Source organism: Lissotriton helveticus, chromosome 5_1 (genome assembly GCF_964261635.1).
Source record: "Lissotriton helveticus chromosome 5_1, aLisHel1.1, whole genome shotgun sequence".
In the NCBI taxonomy this organism is placed as follows: Eukaryota; Metazoa; Chordata; class Amphibia; order Caudata; family Salamandridae; genus Lissotriton; species Lissotriton helveticus.
The window spans coordinates 1,641,931,058-1,641,945,788 of NC_136065.1; the positions used below are offsets into that span (position 1 = coordinate 1,641,931,058).

General features: G+C 46.2%; 1 long non-coding RNA gene across 1 annotated transcript in view; it reads left to right on the forward strand.

Moving 5' to 3' along the window:
- Nucleotides 1-7,418: 7,418 nt before the first annotated feature.
- The window catches only part of LOC144753748 (uncharacterized), a 57,002-nt gene continuing 49,689 nt past the window's right edge, over nt 7,419-14,731 (forward strand). The window contains exon 1 of the long non-coding RNA XR_013594507.1: nt 7,419-7,486. This is a non-coding gene — a long non-coding RNA (uncharacterized LOC144753748). The remainder of the gene's footprint in view (nt 7,487-14,731) is intronic.

Consider the following 14,731-nt stretch of genomic DNA (forward strand, 5'->3'; position numbering starts at 1 on the left):
ACAGAGTTTCTGAATGATGCAGAATACTCTTACCAAGTCAATAGATCATGGTTTTAATCCATCACCGTTTTTTAGCTCACTGCACCATCCCAGCTCAGAACCTGGCTATATGCAAATTAGTCTGTTCCCGTCCCAGTGCATGATGGGAACAGGGCAAACCAAACTACCAAGCCAATTCTTATACTGGGAAGGAAACAAGCTTCCGGGGAGCGGTTTCTGGCATCACAGCCTTCTTCAGCCCGGCTTGCTTGAATCCTGATGGTGCAATGAGCAAGGGACTCACGTCTGAGTATACCCTCCCACACATAGTGTGGATAAAACCGATTTTGGAAAAGGGGGGTGGTGATGGACAGAGTTTCTGAATGATGCAGAATACTCTTACCAAGTCAATAGATCATGGTTTTAATCCATCACCGTTTTTTAGCTCACTGCACCATCCCAGCTCAGAACCTGGCTATATGCAAATTAGTCTGTTCCTGTCCCAGTGCATGATGGGAACAGGGCAAACCAAACTACCAAGCCAATTCTTATACTGGGAAGGAAACAAGCTTCCGGGGACCGGTTTCTGGCATCACAGCCTTCTTCGGCCCGGCTTGCTTGAATCCTGATGGTGCAATGAGCAAGGGACTCACGTCTGAGTATACCCTCCCACACATAGTGTGGATAAAACCGATTTTGGATAAGGGGGGTGGTGATGGACAGAGTTTCTGAATGATGCAGAATACTCTTACCAAGTCAATAGATCATGGTTTTAATCCATCACCGTTTTTTAGCTCACTGCACCATCCCAGCTCAGAACCTGGCTATATGCAAATAAGTCTGTTCCTGTCCCAGTGCATGATGGGAACAGGGCTAACCAAACTACCAAGCCAATTCTTATACTGGGAAGGAAACAAGCTTCCGGGGACCGGTTTCTGGCATCACAGCCTTCTTCGGCCCGGCTTGCTTGAATCCTGATGGTGCAATGAGCAAGGGACTCACGTCTGAGTATACCCTCCCACACATAGTGTGGATAAAACCGATTTTGGAAAAGGGGGGTGGTGATGGACAGAGTTTCTGAATGATGCAGAATACTCTTACCAAGTCAATAGATCATGGTTTTAATCCATCACCGTTTTTTAGCTCACTGCACCATCCCAGCTCAGAACCTGGCTATATGCAAATTAGTCTGTTCCTGTCCCAGTGCATGATGGGAACAGGGCAAACCAAACTACCAAGCCAATTCTTATACTGGGAAGGAAACAAGCTTCCGGGGACCGGTTTATGGCATCACAGTACTTAGGTGCACCCCGAATTGGTCACTGGTGTATCCTTATAAGACCCTAGCATATTGTACTGAGGTATGCAGGGCATAGGTACCCCATGAGACACCACTCAAACTGTGACTACAGGCCTGCCATTGCAGCCTGTGCAAGCTGGTGCTAGCACCACTAACAGCAGATATAGGTTTCTCTATATCTAAGGTCACTGCACTTAAAACCTATAAGTCACCCCTAAAGCAGTCCTTTTAATCCTTTAGGCAGGGTGCTCAGTTCTAAGTGTGAGGGTGCAAATTTCGTAGTCCATTTTCCCCGCGGTGTAAGTGCATCAGCCATTATGATATATAAAGGGCCGAAGCGTCATTACGCAATTACCATCTTTAAACCGGCTGTAATGAACCCTGTCATGTTTGCTATCAAACATGTTAGATGTTTATGATTTCAGGCACCTCCGTGAGGCCCTCAGTGATCCCGGTACCAGTCTTCCAGAATCAGACAGCAACCAGAGACATGTTTCTGCCCTTCTGATGCTGAGCCAAGCTTGAGCAGGGGAAGGCAGAACAATAGATATCCTGTCACATGGAGGTGTGACCACCTCCCAGATGGGATTTTGTGTGTTGGGGTGTAGGGTGGAGATGCATACCAGCACCTCTGAGACTGCTTGAAGAGCACACTTGGTGCCCTCCTTGCATAGTCCAGTTCAAACCAGGTCTGAGAGCCATTGACTCCCACTCTGGCGTGAAACTGGACGAAGGACATGGGAGTACCCTCCCCACTGTCCAGCCCCTCCTCTGGGAGGGACAATTGAATCGTCCCAGCCCTTTCCTTAGGGTACTTAAGGGTTTACCTGTGGGTGCGACCCTAGATTTGTTGTGAGACAAGATCCAGATCTGACACTACTTCTGCTTTGACCGTCTGGGCACTCTGGACCTCTCTGGACTTTGCTCTGGGCACCAAGACTGCAACAGGGAAGACTAATGCTGCTCCTGGTCTCATAGTCCTGCTCGTCTGCTGCAAAGTCTGTGTCTGTGCTTCAAACAGGTTCCTCCCAAGGCCTGTCGACATCCAAGACACCTGAAGGAATCTTCCTTGAAGTGATGGAGTCACTTCCCTGCATCTGCAGGCACCGCATCAAATCTGACTAGTCTGCTGATCCTGGGCTCCCACTGGCTCAGAAAGGCTCAGCAACACAGGTCGTGGTTCTTCAACCCCATCAAGGCCTGCACTGTCTTCTCACTGAGTTTGAGGCCAGTATCCCTCGTTAGAACCGCAGGAACTGAACCAATTTGCACCACGTTAACTTGTCATTGCAAATGCTTATTGGCTCTCTTCCTCAGAGATCTTTGGGCTCCAAGTAGCCTCAACCTCAATCATCTCCTGTGACCAAGATATTCCTCTTCACACATCTCTTGCACTGTGGACTTGCGTCTTTGTCAAACTGCTCGAGGTCTTCTTGCGACTCCAGTGCCTCCGTCCTGTGGGTCCTCTTGAGGGTCTTCTTTGACTCCAGTGGGATCCCCTGATTGCTCGGGCCTACTCTGACTCCCCTGCTTGTTGTGAGTCTCTTGGACCTTGCTGAACCCGACACTACACCTTTTTTTTGCTTGCCAAGTTGTTTGCAGTTGCCAAGGCTTGTTGGTGTTCCAGACGGACACCGACCCCTCAACTCTCGACATCTGATGTGGGTCAGCTTGTGAACAGCTCCTGGTCTTCCATAGCATTGCCTGGTCCACACATCTGCAGTTGCAAGGTCACTGTCAACTCTCCTGCAACACCCAATATCGGTGGGCCTTTGTCAGCCATGCCTCCTGGTCATTTCTGAGCGTCATGAACTCTGTCTCCTCTGCTTGCAGGTACTTCTCATCATGAATCCACATTTGGGTTCCACCGGACACTTTCCCCTTCTTTTCCAGCGGCATCTTCCCGAAGTCCTCTATTGAGTTTGACAGCGGTTTCGACGCCACTTCGCATCTATGTACCCAGCTTCCCTGATGTAGGTGTCCTGGTACCTAGGGTGTCCATTGGTTTGGTGGCTCCTCAACATTTGGTCTTCCATTGGGATTGTTCATGGACCGCTGGGAAGAGTCCTTCTTCTTTAAAATTGCAACCACGACTTACCCATTTACTTGAATTGAGCATGCAGTCATGTTCCCACACTGCACACAGCCACAGTGGGGTTCCTGGTTACTTACCTTGGGTGGTTCTTTGGTCCCCAGCACTTCTACATCTTCTGGGTATAGTCTTGACCTGAGTCGTGGTTCGCATCCCACTATTTTAGTGTATGGATTGGTCTCCCCCTGCGACCACTGTGTATTTGTGCTACTTACCTGTTTTATTTGCAAAGTATTGTGTGCATTGTGTAATTCTCCGGGTTGGAGAGGTTTGTATGTGGCAGTGAGTGTCTTATAAGAAATACCTATTTTTATAAATACATAGTGTGGTTCTTTTTCATTTAATCCATAAAAGTAAGATTACTTGTAGCCTTAGGAAGATAAAGACAGGTTGCAATTCCACCATTAAGCTGCTCTTTGAACTGCTGCGCCAGGATGACGAAAATCCAGGAGGAGCAGATTAACACAATCATGTGGGTGGAGATACTCTTAAAGAGGGAGCACCATTGGTTTCCCTAGTGACCTCAATTCAGAGTATGGGCAGGTGGAATCAAATGAGCCCAACCTGCTACCCTCTGACTCCTCAGGGAATAGGTAACTAGTGCAGATGGCAAATAGGTCTCATGGCGGCAGCTACAGTGTCCCTAGATTCAGAGAAAGTTCTTTTGACAATAAGAACCAAAGCAGGATAGTTCCTCCTTACCAGGAGAGGGATTATATCCATAAATGAATCACTGCTTTGGAGATGGACTGCAAAGTTCAGAGGGTCCCTCAAGAGCAGTGGAAAGTTATCTTGTGGCTCTCCTTTACTAACAAAGGTAGAGATAAGCTCCTCACTGTTAGAGAAGAGGATGCTGACAATTACTCAGTACTGAAGAGTGCTCTCATAGATGAGTTTGGATTAACCACTGAACAGTATAGGACTACGTTCAGAGAAACCCAGAAGCACACATCCAGGACTGGGTAGACTTTGTAGACAGTGCTATTAACCCCTTGCATGCGGGGCTCATTCCCCGCTGTGCTGGGGGAAGGGAAGGCACGCACAGTGCCCCGGTGCTCATGACGAGCATACGTTCGCACAGCAGGGGAATTAGCCCAGCATGCGAGCGTTCCAACGGTCATGATGAGCTCAGCTCGTCGTGAGCACATGAGCACCGTGGCTCCTCGTCATGAGCGTTCAAGGGGTTAAGGATTTGGAAGGCTAGCTTCATGGAAGCAAGGTAAAGGACTATGAAGGATTTGTAAAATTTGATAATGAGGGAGTATATCCCTAATACCTGTCAGGACCAACTACTGCAACAGTACCTGGTGGACTCTGATCTGACCTCTTCCCAAGAACCGGTAAAGAAGGCAGACAAATGGGTCCGCACCAGGGTCAAGCGGAAAAGCCATGGTAATGGAGGTGACCAGAAGAAGCAAGATTCTTCTAAACCACAGAATAAAGGTGGGGACAAGTGTAAAGATAAAAAGGAATCTTCAGAAGGGCCCCAAAACCTGCATTTGGCTGTGAGTCCCAACATTTCAAAAAGAAACCATGGTGTTGTTTATGTAAAGTAAAGACCCATTGGACAAGGGATGTCCGAAGGCCAAGAAAACTTCTACTACCACTGCTCCTAAGGTACCTGCTCCCTCTCCCTTATTGCCACACCACCGCTGTTTCAACAGGGGACCAGGACTACTGGTCCCAGTGCACTCTGCAGCTCTTCTGCCTGCCTCCAACAATGCTCAACTGGGTCAGGAGGCCCTTTGAAGACCGAGCAGCTCCCCCGCAGTGTGGGACGCGTGCGGGCATGCCCGGGCGTCAGAGCCCGGAAGAGACTGGGCTTGGCCATCCCCCTGACAATTATGTCACTGCCCCTCTCTGACTACACTCTCACCGGCCGCCCGCCGAGGACTAAGAACTGTGAATTAAGGTACTGTTTGCTTATCCCCAAGGTCCGAACTACAGAACTGTTGTTGTTGTATCATTTGACTGGGGTTTGTTAATTTAAAGTGCCACGCATTAGTAGCCCTAAACCCAGTAATGGGCATGGACTATCTACCAGTAGAAGAGCCCTGAGCCCACTAATGAACAATGAACTATGCACCAGCGGAAGAGCACTAAGCCCAATAATGGACAATCGACTATGCACCAGCGAAAGAGCGCTTCGCCCAGTAATTGGACAATGGACTGTGCACCAGTGGAAGAGAGCTAAGCCCAGTAATGGACAATGCACTATGCACCAGTGGATGAGCGATAAGCCCAGTAATGAATAATGGACTGGGCACCAGTGGAAGAGCGCTAAGCCCAGTAACAGACAATGGACCAGTGGAAGAGTACTAAACCCAGTAATGAACAATGGACTATGCATGAGTGGAAGAGCGATGAGCACAGTAATGGACAATGGACTGTGCACCAGTGGAAGAGCGCTGAGTCCAGTAATGGACAATGGACTATGCACCAGCGGAAGAGCAATGAGCCCAGTAATGGACAATGGACTATGCACTAGCGGAAGAGCAATGAGCCCAGTAATGGACAATGGACTATGCACTAGCGGAAGAGCAATGAGCCCAGTAATGGACAATGGACCATGCACCAGTGGAAGAGCGATGAGCCCAGTAATGGACAATGGACTATGGACCAGCAAAAGAGCACTAAGCCCAATAATGGACAATCGACTATGTACCAGTGGAAATGCGCGAAGCCCAGTAATGGACAATGGACTATGCACCAGTAGAAGAATGCTAAGCCCAGTAATGGCCAATGGACTATGTACCAGCGGAAGAGAGCTAAGCCCAGTAATGGACAATGGACTATGCACCAGTGGAAGAATGCTAAGCCCAGTAATGGACAATGAACTATGTAGCAGTGGAAGATCACTATGGCAAGTAATGAACAATGGACTATGCACCAGTGGAAGAGAGTTAAGCTTAGTAATGAACAATGGACTATGCACCAGTGGACGACCACTAAGCCTAGTAATGGACAATGGACTTTGCACCAGTGGAAGACCACTAAGCCCAGTACTGGACAATGGACTATGCAACAACGGAAGAGAGCTAAGCCCAGTAATGGACAATGGACTGTGCACCAGTGGAAGAGAGCTAAGCACAGTACTGGACAATGAACTATGCACCAGTGGAAGAGAGCTAAGCCCAGTAATGGACAATGGACTATGTACCAGCGGAAGAGCGATGAGCCCAGTAAGGGACAATGGACTATGCACCAGCCGAAGAGCCCAGTAATGGAACTTCAGTGGGAGGACCTTGGTCACTTGCAACGTTAGAATTTTTTTAATTCACAATTCATGCATATTTAGGAAATTTACAATGACATCATTTAGTCTTCATGTGCAAAGCTGCATAGGGAAAGATACACATATAGAACGGGTTGGGAGGGGGCAAGTAACAGGAGTGAGTAGAAAACAACATCCATATTGAATAAAATGGACATTTCATCAGAATGTGGCAACAAAAGTACATTAATAAACACACTGCTATACATTATATTAAACTAGTTTCAAGTGTGTTCATGTGAGGTTATTATTACCAGATTGGATCCATTATTAAATTCATAATTCAGAAACATTTTCCATAATAATGCAAATCCTAAAACCATTTCAACCATCACAATTTGACAAATTATGTACTGCTGTTGAGGAGTGACGATAACCAGCTCAGAAACTTTAATCCAAAATACTGGTGTGTTTAAAGAATCTCTTAGACCTTTTTCTCTCTACTCCTTTTGTTATTCCTTTTTTTCTACGTTTAACCGCATCTGACAAGAGCTGGAGGAGCCTGTCACTGACAGGTTGTCTTTCTTCTTCAGGGGCTGCTCCTGGTTCAGATGCCTCCTGTAGTAGCTGGTGGGTCACCCTGGCTGTGGCTTCAGGGATGCTCCTCGGTGCTGTTGTCGCTGTCCTTGGTGTGGTTCTCTTCTATGAGAGACGCGCAAAGAAAGCAAATGGTAAGAGTCTATTCAAAGTCCCATTTCAAGGTATAAAGCAGTAAAAAAGCAGGTGCGATATAACGTGTTCTCTTATTTCAGGTGCAACCCGTGGTGGCAGCCGTAGAGTCATCTATGAACCTGAGGTAAACTATGGGAATGCGGAGAAAGGAACCCGAGCACAGCCTGCAGTGAGTGCATTATAATAAATCTATAAATACATATGTACAGGCTGTAACCAAGAGCCTACTCCCAAACTGCAAACAGTAACACATATTATTACCATAGACAGGTATGTACAGATAACAGGCGTGTAACCAAGCACAGACTGCAGTAAGTGCATGATAATAAATCTATAAATACATTTGTACCTCCTGAAACCAAGAGATCATTCACAAACCTCAAAGAGTAACACCTATTCTACCATAAAGATGTATGTACATATAACAGACATGTAGCCAAGCACAGGCTGCAGCAGTGGTCGAAGTGGGAGAAAAAAAGTAAGGGGAATTGTGGGCCGATAATCAGAGGGTGGGGAATAACCTGTGGATTGGGTCAGTGAGCGCAGTCAGAGGTATAGCAGAAACAGCAAAATATTCAAATTTTTAACCACATGGGTACTCATGACAAGCTGAGCTTGTCATAATGGCCGCAACGCTCGCATGCGGGGCTAATTCCCCCGCTGTGCTGAGCGTTCCACACAAACGGGTGTGTCCGTGACGAGCTCTGCTCATCATGAGCACACGGCCACAGTGCTGCGCGACGGGCTGAGCTCCTCACGAGCACCGGGGCGCTGTGCGGCCTCCTCCTCCCCCAGCACAGCGGGGGAATTACCCCCGCTGCAAAGGGGTTAATATTTGTTTCCTATTTCACTAACCGGTTACAGCTTATTACGCTATTTAATGTAACCAATGGATACACATGTTTATTTAAGGTTTAATATGAGTTATTGACATTAAAATACATTCACAAAGATCAATATATTTCCAATCACAGAATCTCCCAAATATCCTCAAAAGTGGAATTTCAAGCCATTTGTCTCTCAGCCATGGCTTCTCTGTCATCAGCACTTCTCCTCCCATTTTCCACAAGAGCAGTTCAAGCATGAATAGCAAAATATTCTCGTTCATACATTTTTTCCACATAATTATAGTTCTGTCATATTTGTCACATAATACATCATCCGCTGCATAATTTGCCGATATTAACTAATACATTGATTATAGCTGAAACGGCCCAAAATTTACTAAAAAAATGTGACTTGTGCTGCTGTGAAGTGGAGGGCCCTTTGCAAAGTTTGACTGGTCACATTTCGCCCTGTTCAGTTGTATGTTCTACTGATTCTAATGAGGAAAAATCTTTGCAGAGACTGTTAGCAAGTGTAAAAATGTCAAAATAATAAAGTATCAGAAAATGTACAGCACCACTAATACCAGTGTAGGGTGTCAGAGCACTTTACATCACACATATTACACAGAGACAATCAATCATACATGTGTAAACACTATATAGAAAACTTACAAAGGACTACAAGGTGTAGGAGACACATAACAAACATTCTAGTAGGCAGCATAGTTTAATAGTGATTGGTCTGGAGAAACATAAAGTCAGAATTTAAAATGTAATACCATGGTTGGGGGATCTTTTTAATAATCAGAATTGATTTCTACCCAAGTGATCCCTTTTTTGCAACATTTGGATAATCAAAGACTGGGGAAAAAACCATAACGCTCTAATTTATACCTTGCAGTTTGCATGCAGCTTTTACATGACAGTTAATAGCTCAATGTTCTATGTTAGTATTTTAACTTATTAACTGCAAGTAACAAATGGATCTTTCTGACAAAAGCATCAACCCACTGACCTATTTACATTATGTGCACTTTGTGATCTGCCTGGTACATCTTCTTAGTAGAAGGCACAGTCTAGTGGTTCAACGCTGGCCCCTTCAAAACACGAGCGCGCCGACCCCGTAACTCGAGCCTTGCCTGCCTCTCACTTTACTTGCTGCTAATTGATCACGCTGCACTTTATTGAAATTGTTTTTATCCTTTTAATGTTGTTTTAACACTTGATGAGCTGGGAATTTTTATTTGGGAATTTTGGCTGAGTGAGGGGGAATCGAACCCTGATATATTTTACGCTCTTCGAACGCAATCCACCATTTCACTCACGGCGGTGTGGTCTAGTAGTTCAACGCTGGCCCCTTCAAAACAGGACGCTGTGCGAGCACGCAGCGGATGCGCCTAAGGTAAGCCCATCTGCGCCCGTCAGCGTCCCGGAGGGGGCCGGGGATGCTGCCGGGTCTGTTCTGGAGCCGTCCAAGGTAATCACATATGGCAGGGACTGCCTTCTAGACTTTGACCAGCGCTCTGTTTGCAGACCTCACTTAGATATGTTGGGGAACAATCTTTCCCTGAGGTGCAAAGACTGTAACTGGACAGTCTGCCCTTCTCTCAGAGAGCGCAAAGTTAAAATGGACACGACTGCCCCTAACATTAGAGCAGACGCTTCATGTAACTCCCTGAGGGACTCTTTACTGAATGTTCGCTCCTTAAAAAAACATGAATTTGAAATTTATGATTTTTTAGCCGACTCCTCCCCTAACTTTTTTGTTTCTCACGAAAACCTAGCTAATGGATGCGTCCAATCCTACTATTGCTAATGCGATCCCCCAGGTCTATCAGATTTTGAGGAAGTACTGCTCCACGGTGAGAGGCGGCGGGTTAGCTATAGTATATAAGAAATTATTTTCCTGTATTCCCTTAGTAAATACAGAAATAGAGGGGCCTGAGAGTCTGGATTTTCTCCTGACATTCTCAGCCCAGCAATCTATGGCTGGAGTAGTAATCTACTGCCCTCCCGCACTGGCAAAGAACTTTTTGGAATCCGTCAACCATATTATCTCTCCTATTGCAGCTAAATACAGCCATTGTATGGTCCTTGGTGATTTCATTCTTCACATAGACAAGTTATTCGACCCGGATTCCAGGAGACTGTATGAATCCTGTGATATTTTCAACCTGACTCCGTATGTCGGTCTTCCCACCCATGACAAAGGGCACATACTGGATCAAGTCTTTTCTTCAAACCAGTATTACATGGATGCCCCACTCGCCCTAACTTGGTCAGACCACCATCTGATCGAGTTTGAAATTCCTAGAGAGTATGCAAGGCCCCAACTTTCGGACACAGCCAGGGCCAGTCACAGTTTCAGGCCATTCCATCTGATGACACCTGCGGCCATTCAGTGTGCTATGCGGTATCATCCGATTCCCTTAAGTGGTACCCTGGAACTTGATGTGCAGGCCTTAGAAGGCTGGTTAAACCAACAGGCCTTGGAACTAGCCCTCACCCTTCAGTGAGGTTCGCTAAATCATCCGTGTTTCGGCCCCTTGGTTCTCTGAAGCCTTAGTGGAGAAGGTTGGCTCACTGGTTAGAGGAGGCAGACCCTGAAGCAGAGGTCAGACCCGGGACCAGGGTTCAATTCCCGAAGAGGCAGGGTCTTGAGCCCAAATGTCCACGGACTCCATAATTTTCGCTTCGGTGCCTACTCGAATCATGGGTTCACACTCTGCAACTCTGGGCAATAGCTTGCTTAATCTCCACTACTGCCCGCCCCCCCAACGGCGGGATGCCTGGCTTTCACCGTGGGGATGCCCAGTACGGGTTATCTCAGAGGGAAAAAGGCAGGACGGGTTCCCAAAGCAAGCGCCTTGAGACCTTGCGGTGATAAGGCGCTATATAAGAACCTTTGACATTTGACATTTAAGAGATAGTAAAAGGGACTGTAAACATCTTGAAAGAGAGTGGAGGAGAAATTGTAGTTCCTCTGATAAACTGACTTATAAACATGCTTTGAAAAATCATTACAAGAAAGTACGTGAGGAAAAGAAACTTTTTTTGTCTACAAAAATTGATTTGGCAGCTAATAAAAGTAAAACCCAGTACAATATAGTAAAATGCTTCTCCTCACCTCCGATAATCAGCCAACCGTTTGTTCCTACAAGCGAATGGACTGACCGTATGGCTCTTCTTCTATAAAAAAATTAAAGTTATCCGGGACTCCTTTGCAGTGCAGTCATTGGACCTGGAGGATGTCAGGGGACTTCAGTTAGATGTTTGTCCCCGCCCCAGTACCAGAGGCGTAGCTAGAGCTTGTGGCACCCGGGTCTATCCCTCAGATTGCCGCCCCTCGAGGGGGGGAGGGGTGCTGGGGAAAAAGGACGGTGAGCACTTGAAAGATGTCCAAGAGACATGTAGTATTGGCGCTAATAGTTACCTCGATCATGCAAGCTACATGCACATACATGACACGGTCAAAGGTTAAACAATTGTATACACCGGTGACTGGCAGTACAAAAGAGAGCACACAGACTGCATGATGATTCATCCAATCTAGAAGTCTCAACTGTTGATCTGGCAATATGTTGTTTAGAGTTATATTTAACCATTTCATAATCAAGACTTCCCGCCGTAAAGACATTAAGAGAAAGGATTCAGAACCTATTGGGAAGAGTTGAATTTGTTGGGATCAGATGCAGAAACCATGAATAAGATTTGAGTTACTTTGAGGGATGTTAACGTCGGATTGGAACTTTTTGATAGTTTCAGTGGAGACATAATAAGACTCGCTGAAGGAAGGAAGGGAAGTTGAGGTCCTTTCATGAACCAAATTGATGATATAGATTTCGAGTATTGTTGCTATTCGGTTTGATATACACTGGAAAAGAGAACTGTATCTGTGATAAGTTATTGGAAGCCCTGATGATGTCCGTCATCGGACGAAACGCGTCGGCTGTCTGATGTTTTGATTAGTCTGGATTTAATTGGAAATATTGAAGTGGAATGTGGAAGCTGTCGTCATTTTTGTGACTGATACTTGAATAAAGTGTGAATTTTTTAGCCTTAAGCACTTTGCATGCTAGAATATGTAAGTCTACGCTCACAATGTTAAATATGGAACTATAAGACCCAAAATGCAATGTATTGTTGACCATAATACCAGGACTGGTCAAAAGATCTGCCACATCTGAACTGGGGTGGCAGAGTGGGCTAAAGAACGGTGATGGATTCAACCCAGATCTGTGACTGGGTGTGAGTGTTTGATTGGTTCGGATGCTTCGTCCATTACCACCCCCTTTTGTACCACAAGAAATGGGGCAGCATGGCAGCTGTGAGTATTTTAACAATTTGAACACTGCATCTTTGCTCAGTTATCAGTCTTATATTTGCAGTCAAATATGGGTTTACCAAGATTCAGTTATAAATCCTGTCCTCCTAGGTGCTGTTAACATTGTGATTCTTTCTCGGAATGAGGGAATGAGGTGTTGGAGCCCCCACCTCCTTTGACACTTACTTCGTGTTAGGACATGAGTGATAAAACAATTACTGAATACCCATTATAGAAGGACTCACACCTCCACTCTTAACACTCAACTAAAACCCTCCATCCCCAGCTTAAAGATCTCTAATATATGGAGAATCATGTATAGTAAACCTACATTAAAACGTTATGTACATACCATGTCGATATTTTGGTTGCCTACATTTATGTTATAATATTTGTATACCACAATATAATATGCGTAGTTTTCTGTTACCATGCCTCTTCTATATTGAGTGATGTCCAGAGAGCCAGCCAGCAAAACGCCCAAAGCTGCCTGCAAGCATAAAGCACTGCCCCAGGCCAGAATTGACTCCTCACAAGAGCGTAGTGGTGAAGCGCGTAACGCGTCATTGCTACGTTCTAATCGTGAGGGCTGGCCAAAATATGACTACAGGGCCATCATTGGTACCGCTCGCACACGCCACGCATGCTACAAGATTGACGGCCCTGGACTCTGAGGCTGGGACAAGGGGGCCAACAACGGGACTTAGTTTTTGGAAATTTAATTGAAAGCACCGCCGCCGCCTGCAGTGCTTTCAATTAAATTGCTAAACACGAAGTCCCGTGTTTGTGTTGTGTGCACTGTGCTACTCAGCTGTTACCAAAGCTGGTCAGAAGGAGTGGAGTGCAGCGCGGCTTTGCACTTTTAAACTGGGCCGCGGATGGCCACGGCACTGGAGGCCCGTTGCTGCCGCGGCCGCCTTTATAAATTAATTGGGGACACTGTGTTGTTCATTCCCAAATAAATTATAAAGGCAGCCGCAACGGGTCTCCAGTGCCGCCTCAAAAATGGTGCCGCCTGGGGTGGTCCCGTCCCCACCCGCCCTCCCCTAGCTACACCACTGCCCAGTAAGTTTCTTACAAATTCCCTGTGATCACCTCAGAGCAATCTCTGGTGCTTATGAAAAAATCACTGAAATCCGGCGCCCCCACTGATCCCTGCCCAGCAAAAGTCTTGTCCTCTATAGTGGAAGTGATCAACCCTATAGTAAACCCTATTTTGAACACCGCTCTGCAGGAAGGATCCATGCCTCAAACGTGGAAACACGCCAAAATTCTCCCGCTATTAAAGAAACCCACGGCAGACCCCGAGGCCGCCAGTAATTATAGGCCCATCTCACTTTTGCCTTTTTTTTCCAAGGTTGTGGAAATATTTGTTAATGGAGTCTTAACGAATTATGTAGAGACTAATGGCTTGTTGCACTCTAGCCAGTCAGGTTTCAGAGCTAATATTAGCACTGAGACTGCGTTGCTGGAAGTTGCGGAGACAATTAAGGCTACATTGGACAGAGGAGGTAATGAGGTTCTGGTTTTACTGGACCTCTCAGCAGCCCTCGATATCGTGCCCCACACTAGATTACTGCAAAGACTCAGCAAGAGCAGTATTGGTGGCACGGTATTGAGTTGGTTTGCGTCTTTTCTGCGGTATAGCAATAAAAAAAACTAGAGTGCGCTAATGACCTAGAGACCTTTTTTCCTGTCCACCTTCTACGCAGATCCTACACTACCGAGCAATCTGAATATGTGGCTGCAACACTGAGGGAAATGTTGCAGCTGCCATTACAGACACAAGTACATTTCCCGTTGCCCTGAATTTTTTAGAGTAAATAGTACATAACAGGGCAGGGAAGGAGCACCCCGACCTCTTGTCTTGTGGGAGTGGTAGACAGTCTCAGAAAAACCCAACATGGGATCAATTAAAAAAAGTCTTTGGTTTCGTCTCCTGAGGAACTGCAGTGGGAGCCAGTTAGGCCTCCTGTGTAAAATAAATACCTTTGGACACCCAAGTCACTACTACACACTTTCTTTGCCTTGTACAGAACATTTTACCGAGAGCCCACTCTCCTTGGAGAGGCCCTAGCACTATTAAGTGACCAAGAGGCTACTACACACAGCCTTCATTCTCTACCCAGTTCCTCTTTGAGAGGCCTGTCCATCTCACACCCAAGCCCATTAGGTGGATAAGATCATACTACGCACACTCTTCTCCTTGTACAGAAGTCTTCATGGACAGTTCACTCCCTCCAGACAATCAAGCACAATTTGA